The 10,672-nt window shown below is 33.6% G+C and overlaps 1 pseudogene; it reads left to right on the forward strand.

Annotated features, from left to right (window-relative positions):
• Positions 1 to 4,124: 4,124 nt before the first annotated feature.
• Positions 4,125 to 4,243, forward strand: LOC112481394 (annotated as a pseudogene).
• Positions 4,244 to 10,672: the final 6,429 nt, after the last annotated feature.

Consider the following 10,672-nt stretch of genomic DNA (forward strand, 5'->3'; position numbering starts at 1 on the left):
GGATCCAGCATTTCAGTGTTCTTGTTGGTACCCCAATTGTACAATTGCTATTTTCCTACTTCCAGCTTCTTTTTCCTTTCTTATTTACTTTCTCTTGATGTTTACCAACTACTAATTTTGAAGTTCTGTCCAATATTTTTATATTTTATATTTTATATTGTTACTCTATATTGTTTATATGTTTATTTAAAATAGCAAAATTTAAGTTATTCAACACTCATTTAAAGGAGCTTAGAAAACTTGAATTTCTTTTAAATATTCCTTTCCTAATTGGATACCTTCTCTCTTTAGTTTTATTACTATGCCATTTCTAAAATACTTAGATGTTATGTTCTATTTTCTATGGTCATTTGCTTGTATTTAAATCATTTTTTTTTCTAAACATGCTTTCTTTTTGTCAAAAATATTTCCTGGGATCATTTGTTTTCTTCCACATGATATAGGGGTTGCTTTAAGAAAGATTAATTAATGATAAGGACTGTGTTTTTTCCAAAAAGCCTGTTGAATTTCTCTCTTATGAATGAAGGAAATCGTCCATTAACATATAATTATGGATTAACATTTATTTTTGCTCAGCATTTTCTCTTACTGTTGTTCTCTGTCCATTATTGATGGTGGGAAGTCAGTTGTCACTCTAATCTTTGTGTTTATAATTGGTCCTTTCTTTCTAAGTGATGTTTTTTAGATGAACTGTGAGTTCACATTCTTTAGAATTGTTTTTTTCTCTGAAGAAATTAATTGAATCCTGGATTAAAGATGTGCAACAGAGAGAAATTCAATTTGTTTCTGCAGGGCAACTGGAGGATCAAAACGACTGGATGCAATTCGTGGGATAAATTTAGTGTTTTGCCCTTTTATCAAGAGTAAAGATAGAGATTACACATTTCCTAATTCTCTTGTTAAATTTCAAGTTTACACACTGTGGGCATGGCCAAGGTTTATGCAGGGTCTTTTACCTAATTCTTGACCTTGGTTGGACCTAGTTTGTTTTTTCTTCTCTTTTTCTTTTCTCTCTATTTCTTATCAATTAAAACTGAAGCTCTGGAATACCATAAATTAGCATGTATGTTTGCTTACTTTTCTGGATTTTGGCTTCATTATATGTTTTAGTCTTTGATGATTTTTACTTAATTTCTAAACTGTTATGTATTTGATGTACATATGCACACATATTCTCTATGTATGCATATATACAGATTTAATTTTTATTTAATTCATAATTTTCTTGGATTTTAGCATGAAGGATTTTCAAGGTAGTTAGACTGCCATATTACTTTCATATAACTTTTTTTTTTTAATAAGGAAAGGTTTATTTAGAAGGTGCCTGCTTGAGAAGATGGGGGAGCCTTACTGCTTTCTCAAATCCATCTTAGAGAAACCCTGAATTCGGTCAAGGGAAGGGAGAAGGGGCAGGGTTGGGTGAGGATCACAGATACGTAGGCACATACAAGGATTCAAGGAAGAAGGCAAAATCTCTAAATCTCTTTGTTCCATTACTTTTGACTCTCCTTCCGCTGTAATTCCTGTGTTGTAGCATGACACTTTCTATTTCAGGAGGCGTATATTTGTTTATGTGTTTATCTCCAAAACTGATTGTAATTTCTTTTGAAACAGGCAACATGATTTATTCATATCTCTCCCAAAGTGGGAAAGGGGGATGTATATATTGACGTATAAATGATGATAGATTTAGTGACTCAATATATAAAATTTGATTTGCGGGGATAATGATTCATGAAAGTATTTCTATGTCCACCTTTATAACAAATAATATGTTTTGTCATTCATATTTTTACTTTGCAGTGTTGATTTCTTAGTGTACATTTGTTAAATTTAATCATAGCCAGAAAAAATGAGGAAAACATGGTTCTCTTATAAAGAATTATGCCAATTTTGCTAATGCAGTCTACAGCGATACTTTATAAAAATAAATATAAAAACGTTACTATATATGCTAATTATATATCAGCCTTTATCTCATTAGGCTACATGTGAGTAAATCTGCAAATTCACTAATGAAATGATACCATAGGATTTTTTAAAGAGTGGACATTCAGAGAGTGCTTGAAGGAAACTTATTAGCCAAAAATAAGAATTTGAGTTATTAAATATATATAACCTTAAGGAAATGCTTAGTTTTCAACTTGGCTTCTGTGGCGTATAAGGAATAAAAGTCCCCTGCCATAAACAATTCCACTGGCCTTGATCAAAATCAACCTCTGGGGGTAAAATGTGAAATAACATAAATCTATGCATTTACACATTGTTTTCTCATGAGAGAGTGAAAAAGATCTCTTCAAAAGCAATCTAAGCTAACACATTTAGAGATAAACCTACTATAGCTGTATAAATTTACCTTAGGGTCAGACTTTAGCAAATATTACTTTCTGGAATACGAGCTAAAACTTGATTTCATAAAATAGACCTCTGCTTATATTAATAACTATCATGAAGTCAGACATTTTCAAATTTAGAATTAATTCATACATTTATTGAAAGCCTAGTAATTCCAAGGCCTTTATTATATCTTATATCATGTTCTGATTATACTGATTTATCTATAATCCTAAGTCATTGTTACCATTGGGGAAATCTAAAATCCGTTGTTGCCTGGCGACATGGAAGGGTCTTTGGTTCTTTCTGCCGATGCAGTGAAGAATTACAGATCAGTGAGATTTAGGAAAAGTAAGGTTTATTGAAAGTACGTTTCAAGAAAGAAGAAGGCTATGCCAAAGAAGGCTGTAGCGCCATAAAATTCAGGAAGTAAACCTTATATTGTGGCTGTGATGGGTGGTTTTAGGGTGATGCCAGATGATTGGCATGTGAGGTCATTTGATTGACATTTGGCTGTTATATAACACTTTGCCTAATGTGTATGCACTTACCCAGAATTCAGTCTGTTACAATTAGATTCATGAACTTCTGGGCATATGTATAATATTATAATGATGGTATAATGTGACTAAGTTTACAGGGAGATTAGTGTAGTACTAACTGTGCAAGCACTCTTGGCCACACCAAACCAGTGGCTATTTTATGGTTCCTCACTCTTTTGTGCCTCAAGATGTAGGGATAATTTATAACAGTAAAATGGGTGTTCTAGGGAGGTCCTAAGGGAGGTCTTTAGGTGAGGCCTTCATTCCCCAGGTGCTCATGTCTACCTATCTACCTAACATTCCCCACCTAAAGTATTAGGGACCCAAATCATAGGGTTTGGGGGGCAGTGACCTCTCTAGCTACTTCAGGCTGAGAATGGCTGAAGGTTGAAGACTGGTTCCCTATACTTGCTCTCTGTCAACAGGGGCTGATGTTCGTTGATGTCCAGCTAAGTTTCCACAGTATGGTATAGGATCTGTTGACTGAAGCAGTGATGGCTCCCTTGGAGGACCACCTAAAGATAAATTGCCTGGACCCTGGAAGAAACAAATCAAACAAGTTGATTTAGGAGGGATGGTCCTAGGAGAAGGAGAATAAAAAGTAAGATTAAAGAAAAAACAGGCGGCAGGAGAAGGGATTGTAACCACAATTGCCAGTTTCCAGTAAGAGCGCCTGTGCCAAGGTGTTCTATCTTGTCTGCAGATTTAAGGACGTTGTGGATAGATGTGGAAACCTCTCCTGATTGGTTGACATAGAAACTGCATTCTTCTTTGAGGTAGACACATATCCCCCCTTGTCCTGCTGTCAAAAGATCCAAGGCTCTTCAAGTTTGAAGTACTAGGCCTGCTATGGAATCCAGTTGTTTCTGAATTTAAGTCAGGGCAAAGGCTGTCTCCTTGATGGCCTTGGCAATCTCTGACTATAGCTTGATTTAACATTATGGTTCTCTTGCCTTCTCTCTACATCATGACACGTTAGAAACAGCATCTGAAAGGAGGAGTGTCACCGCAGAGTTACTGACACAAAATGATGGTTGAAATCTTAATAATAAACATATAAGAAAATATGAAACAAAATAAATGTATTCAAATGTCACATAAATAACATTGGGTTTGGTATATTTTATATTAACTCTTAGAAAAAAAATTTGCTTTTATTTTATGAAATGCATAATGAAATATATGCATATATTTATGTATGTTATATAACATGTATATATATACATTTCTATTTTAAAATGTATAATTTTCTACGGCCGTGCCACCCTGAACAAGCCTAATCCTGTCTGATCTCGGAAGCTAAGCAGGGTCGGGCCTGGTTAGTACTTGGATGGGAGACCACCTCGGAAGACCAGGTGCCGTAGCCGTAAAAAATAAAAAAAATAAGGGTTTTTAAGCCATCAAGGTCCTTGCAATCTGTGAGGTCAACCAAGGGTTGCCTTGCCTAAAAATAAATAAATACATAAAAGCGAAATGTAGGTATTTCATGCTATAATCACATGTCAATGCCAAATGTCTTTTAAAATCTCTCCTTAACTGACATTACAGAATAAGATGTCTGTTTGGAAAACTGCACTTCTCTTGTGTGTTTTCTTTCCTCACCCTACTCCCACCCACACTCACAACACTTTTGACACCAGATATGTGGGAGTTTTTCCTACACTGAGCAATGCTATAACACCAGCTGGGCGTCTTACAATTTAACTCAATTCTAACACTATCTACCTGGAGATAGCATCAGATGCCACAGGTTAAGGGTTCAGTCCTGCAAGACTGCCCCTGCTCCACTTCAGATTCCAATCGCAAGTCCAGGTTGTTACCTGTGCTTCTGACCCATTGCTGTAAATTGAAGGTTTCCACAACCACCTCCTCGGTTTCCAATTTTCTTGAGCTGTTCACAGAAGTAAGAAAAATAGTCTACTTAATGTTTACCAGCTTTTTATAAAATGATATGATAAAAGATACAGGTGATCATTAAGATGGAAAAAATATGGAGGGCAAAGTATGTGGGAAGGGGCATGGAGCTTCCATGCCCCTCTCAGGCCACTACTCTCCCTATGCCTCCATGTAGTCACTGACCCAGAAGCTGTCTGAACCTCATATTTCAGAGATTTTTATGGAGGCTTCACCATGTATGTGTGATCAGTCATTACCTACATTTCTAGTCCTTCTGCCCTCTGGAGAATGAGAGGCAGACTGACAATTCCAAACTTCTAATCATGGCTTGATCATTCTCGTGACCAGCCCCTATCCAAGAATCCACAAAGAATCACATGAGAACAAAACACACTGCTATCACCCAGGAAATTTCAAGGGACTTAGGGAGCTCTGTGTTAGGAACCAGGTTCAAAGACTAAACATTACAACAAAAGATGTTTCTAGTGTTCTTATTACTGAGGAAATCACAAGGGTTTTAGGAGCACTAGGTCAAGAAACAGAGGAAGAGACCAATATAGATAGGTGATAGATGATAGATAGATAGATAGATTTTCTATTATCTCATGATATTGCAGAAAAATTAAAAAGGGGTAAATAGGCGAGTATAAATATGACAATTATGTAAAATATTTGGTATTATTTTTTTAACTACCTCATATAATTTATTGTGGTATTCTGTTAGATAGATTCATATGCATGTGCAATATGTGACTTTGTTTTGAACCCAATGCTTACATTTATTGGGAGTAGGATGTTTTAGTTTCTCATTTTTGAAGGTTATTAAATGTTGTTTTTATTGACATTTTTCTATACCTAAAAATACATGAATTAATGGTATACATAGAATTATATTAAAAGGAAGTTTATAACCAGCTTTTGTAATCTTTTGAGAAGCATATGACCATTATTTTACTGTCTATATTCATGATTTTACCAAGAGAAAAGAATATTTATATATTTTTAAAAATATTGTCAAGCAGGGGAAAGCAGTTTAAATAAAATAGTTGAAATCAATTCATGGTATCTAAGCATCATTATGTGAATGAAATAATGGCTTTAGCTAAGATGATTTTTCAGTAACCATCACTTCTTCACAAAAAAATGTGCATGAAAGCGTGTACTGCTATGAAATATTCAATTAATCATATCTTCATAGTAAAGATAATTTACTTAAAACTACTTCGATCTTTAATTTGAGATTTACCTATGATAAACTTCCCCAGTTCTGTATCACTTCAATTTTGTTTGGGTTAGGTATAGCCACTCAATACAATCAGTTTTCAACTCACATTTTTGTCCCAGAGCCAAACCTCTTAAAGGAAAAAAAAAATCTTTCTCAACTTGCGAGGCCATACATTATTACTCGATTTGCAAAAAACAAATTCTGAATAAGTAAATGTAAAGAAAAGTAAAAGCAAATATATGATTTATGTACCCTTGCTTGTTAAGAAAAATTACTCAAGCTTTAGAAATGAAGCAAAACATCAAGTCTTTCAGTATCACTGGGGCATTAGAGGTCCACTGAAGGATCATTTCCTTCTCTAAAGAAAACATAACTCTGACACACTATTTACAATTAAATAGGTTCCAGATATTTTGCCACTTTACAGCCCTGGAAACTTACATATAATGAGAAGCAAATTGAAAAGATAAAAAAGGATTTCCAGGCTTTTAAAGACGTAACTAATTTCTATTTAGAAGACAAGACGATCCAAAAAGTGATGGGTTTATTCTTCTATAGGACATCAGCCAGATTGCATCTGATTTAGCAATTTTACTTTAGACTTTCTTCTTCCGCAGTTTTTTTTGAACTCCATTATCATCCTGCCAGTCCTTTCATTGAGTTAGACAGAACTTTTGCATATGCTTATATGTATTTGAATAAGAATTATATATTTAACACATACAAAATTTTGTTTTGACACAGTGAGACAAAGGAACATTTGCTTCCTCCCTAAAACATAGAAAGATACAAATGTGAACCAATGGTGTGGCTTAAGCCAGTTTTCCAAATTTGGCTAATGATAAGAATCACCTAGGGAGCTTTATAAAGCTATGAATTCTCTCTTTTAGTGCTAGATATTCAGCATCTCCAAGGAAGATGCCCGCTAATCTGTTTTTGTTTTTGTTTTGTTTCATTTTGTTTTATAAAAAAAGAGTCCCAGATGAATTTATTATCAACTATCTATTGGAACTGCAGATCTAGGACACTGGTTGTAAAAATATTTGTAGCCCACTGTGGGAGCTCTTTAGCCTTTTCTCACACTTGGCTGCTTTACTTGGAAGGATAGTCATTTATGCCATAATGAAAATAGCAGATTTTGCTAAAATATAAGTAGCAAAGCTGTGTGTGGATAAAGTGACTTTAGACAAAAGTAACTTAAGCATTTATAGTTGCAAAGGTTAAGTGCATGTAACAAAATAAACTTTACATGTTTCATATATTTGCATATTAAAAAATCATTAAATGGTATAGCAAATGCTATAACTGAACACTTATAACTGTATACTACTTAAACTAACTCACTTTACCTATTATTTACTAAGTTTCCCAATTTACGGATTCTCAACAGAAAACAAAACAAAACAAAATCTTCTGTTACGTATATGTCAAAGTGATATTGAGGTCATGGAATAGCATAAAAATAGCAAACAAATATAGTGCTAAGTCTTGTTCTATGTACTTTACATATATTATTATCATTTGATTCTCACAACAACCCTAACCTGTATTTTCTATACATACACGAACTCTGCTATTATAGATTTGTAAGTTAGTGGTACCGGCTCTATTAACATGTGAGAGAATAGTAATTTAGAGAGTTCAACTAACTTGCTTAATTCACAAAGCTAATAAATGTTGGAGTAGGGAATTCTAGCCTTAATCTATCTCCTGAGCTCCTGCTTTTCCACACTTAATTAATTATCTAAAAGTAATTCTTAATGGGAATCTTAAAGATGAGATTTTGTGGCCATAGGGTTCAGTCATATATCTGGGTATTAAATGATGACAAATAGATGATATACAAGCTATGTATCATAGAGAAAACACTACATTTCAATAAAATTCTTTTTATTTTGAAATAACCCATCACTCCCACCCTTCCAGCCAACACTTAAAGAGATCTTCTTTGTATTGTTGATATGTTTAATAAATTGATATGTGTAATAAATTCCTTTTCAAGAATCTTTTCTGGTACTGTTTTAGCCTTATGCTTCTCCTCATCACTCTGCCCAACCCATTGAAATTGTTCTTCATAAAGGATTTTAAGTCTCCAAACTTTCTTCAAGCTCTTTTGAATATATTCCATCAATCTTACATACTTACTATCTTAATGTTGAAAATAACAAAAAAAAAAAAACACTCTTTTCTTTTTTCGTATCATCTCATGAAAATTTTTCTCACATTTTTTCTCTCTCAACTTCTTTTATCATTTCATTGTCCCTATTAGCATTTTTTCTACCTTCTCTTTTAGCACCAGCTGTGAGATTCCTGACTTTGCATTTACTCTCTTATAACAATAATTAGGATATTAAGACAGCCCTAATCCTTGCTTTGTCGCAGTAGGTTATCCAACCTTCTGCTTTGTCTTACACTAACAAACTTTGTTTACGGATTTGCAGTATGTATCTGAGCCAGATTCCACTGAATTAATCAGCATGTTGTAAACACATCTTATAATTGAAAAATTTATAGCATAACTCTTCGTAAGTACTTAAATAATTGTATTTTCATTGGCTTTACATATTTTTCCAACAATGATTCATTATCAATTTCAGGTAACATGAGCTATACAAAATTAATTATTCTCTAAAGACAAATTTTTTTCTAAGTCTATATTTATCTCAAAAATGCATTGAATTGTTACATTATATATTAAAACCTTTACCATCAGCTAATAATGGAATAAAATCACATATCACAATTCTTCATATCAAGTAAATAATTGTTGTTGGTTATTATGGGAGAGGTAACAAAAATGACAGAGACCACACGCATTCTGTATAAAGTATGATAAAGAAGACTTGGCAAGAAGTTTGAGCAATATTAGTAGAATGAGAGAACAATCTAGAATGTTAAGACAGTTAATTACCTCTGGTTTAATTCAGTCACCTCAAAATTAATCTAGTCTTTCTGATTTTTTTTCTACCACTACTCTTTATATCTTCCAACATGGTATATAAGTTCAGGAGAAACTATCCTTATTTTGTTCTGGACACGTATTCCCCTTGCCATACAGTGATTCTCACATGCTTCCACTGTTGGAACTCATATTTTAAGTTCTGTAGGACTCTATTTCCAATGTTCCTACTGTTGATTCATCTTTTGTTTTCTTTAACTAGGTGATGCACCATGACTGCTCAGAGTGAATTTTCTTTTAAATTTTAATGTCTCCACTTGCCTGCATTATTCTACTTAGAATGGACCTGTTTAGATTATGATAGTCTTCCAATCGCAAAATCCAAAAGAGAATCTCCAGTTTTTGTCTTGTTGACATTCAATAATTTCAGCAAAATGAACACATGTACAGTATGAACTTTGATTTTATTAAATAATGTCTTTTATAAAGTATTTCTAAAGTTCAATTTGTAACTTATTACATAACATGATAATTAAATTAATTTAATCCTACTGCATACTCTGAATAACACGTTTTTCACATTTATTTTCGAAAACAATTCCATCAATGTAAAAATGACATACATTTCCAATCTAAACACAACTGTTAAGAGAACCTGCTTTTTACCTATATCTTTTCTTATTTTTTAATAATATAGAAATTTTAATTTTAAAGATAAACACTTTAGAAAAAAATGTGGTTTAATTTTAAATGAAAATGGTAGAATTTCTCTTTTCATGTTAAACAATTGGACTTTGGAATCCCTGAAGATATTGACTTCTTCAGTTTGCAAGTTAGCTGTGAAGCTATGTGAAGGTTAATTTTATGTGTCAACTTGACTGGCACCTTCTGGGTGTATCTGTGAGGTTGTTTCTGTATGAGATTGACATTTGAGTCCTTAGGCTGAGGAATGAAGATTGCTCTTCCAAATGTTGGTGGGTCGCACCCAATCAGTTGTAGGCCTGAATAGAATCAAAGACACTATTAGTCAAAAAGAATTCTCTCTCTCTGCCTGTCTTTGAAATGAGACATTAGTCATCTCCTGCCTTAGAACTTGGATTCAGACTGGAACACTATTTGTCGTCCTTGGGCTTCAGCCTGCCAAATGTAGATCTTGGAATCTCTCAGCCTTCTTAATCACATGATTCCAACTCCTTATTGTATATTGTAGTGTGTGTGCGTGTGTGCGTGTGTGTGTGCGTGTGTGTGTGTATGTGTGCGTGTGTGTGTGTGTGTGTGTGTGTGTGTGTGTGTGTGTGTGTCTGGAGAACCCAGACTAACATAAGCGTTAAGAGAGATGTATGCTGTATTTTCTATATTTTTATCTTGGACTTACGAGTGAACAAAATATAGTTTGGGTTATTTTCTCCTCTACGAGGCAGTTTGTTGTGAACCCAGTACTACTTACAATTTAATATGCTTTTCCAATGGCCATTATTCAAGGAGTGTAGCATCAGATGGACACATAATGCAGCAAAGATAAACATATACCAAAAAGACGAAAATAAAAATACTGTTCAGTGATGGAAGAATCTCTGAGATAAATATGAGGGAATGAAGATGCCTAGAATATAGATTGCTAATCAGCCGCAAGGTCACTCCTTAAGACAAATTCAGCATTGTATATATTCATTTATAAAGACTGATAAAATCTGTATGCAAAGCAACATTGATTATTAACTCATCATTTTCAGAGAAAAGTTAAAAAAATAATTTTGGTAACAAAACACTTAACAA

This window comes from Pteropus alecto, unplaced genomic scaffold (assembly GCF_000325575.1).
Source record: "Pteropus alecto unplaced genomic scaffold, ASM32557v1 scaffold72, whole genome shotgun sequence".
Taxonomy (NCBI): Eukaryota; Metazoa; Chordata; class Mammalia; order Chiroptera; family Pteropodidae; genus Pteropus; species Pteropus alecto.